Raw genomic sequence first — 986 nt, forward strand, 5'->3', positions numbered from 1 at the left:
CCCAAGACAAAGTTTGTTCCTCAACAAGAGAAGTATGACACTTCTTTCAAGGGGACACAAGCTCAAGATGATCTTCCACCACAAGACTACAAGCAAAAAGGCAAGGACAAGCTTCAAGAGGAAATTGATGCATTTGAAGAAGCTCCTAAGACCTTAGTCAAGTGGATTCCCAAGACTACTTCAAGTTCCACTTCATCAAGTACGACTACAAATCCAAGGATTCCCATCAAGATGATGTGGATCCAAAAGAAGAAGAACTAGAGAGTTCTTGAGGGTGACTCCGCCAACATACTTCACTCTTATCATTATGGCAAGAACAAGTGCAATCAACTTCCACATCTTGCACTAGTTCAACGAGTCACAAACCCTCTTGTTGGTAAGACAAGGGACAAGGTAACCTAAAAGTTTTCATGGACATCATCTTGTGTGTGCATCACTCTATGTCTATGGATATCCTTGTTTGTTCCTTGTGGGACTAACCCATGTAGGTATTGAAAGTGCAATTCACTCAAATGGATAGCTCCAAGTGATCTACATCAACATTGAGCATCCACATCTTCAACATCTACATGAAGTCATCATCGACAAAACCCGAGGTTAGTTCATCCCTCTAAGGGGGGATATCACATCTAGGGGGAGCTTTACTCTAAGACTTGAGCTAAAGCAACTCTAAAGATGTGAACACAACAATGCTTTATGTAAAAGTGGTAACCCCACTTGAGCTTAAATGATGAGTATGACCTATGATCAAGTGTTCTCACTTGACTCCTAAGTCAATATACTCATATATAGATGACCTTGTCATCGCAAATTGCTTGATAGATGCTAGAATTGGTTGTGCATGCCTTGTCACATATTTCATTTGCCATCTTATTGTGTGAGCATGCTGGTTGCATATTTTACTCATTCGAGGACATCCACTTGTTGTTTTGATTGTTTGGTTTTATTTCCTTTTGCCAAGTGGATGGACAAGAATGCCTAAGAAC

Source organism: Triticum urartu, chromosome 7, assembly GCF_003073215.2.
Source record: "Triticum urartu cultivar G1812 chromosome 7, Tu2.1, whole genome shotgun sequence".
Lineage (NCBI taxonomy): Eukaryota > Viridiplantae > Streptophyta > Magnoliopsida > Poales > Poaceae > Triticum > Triticum urartu.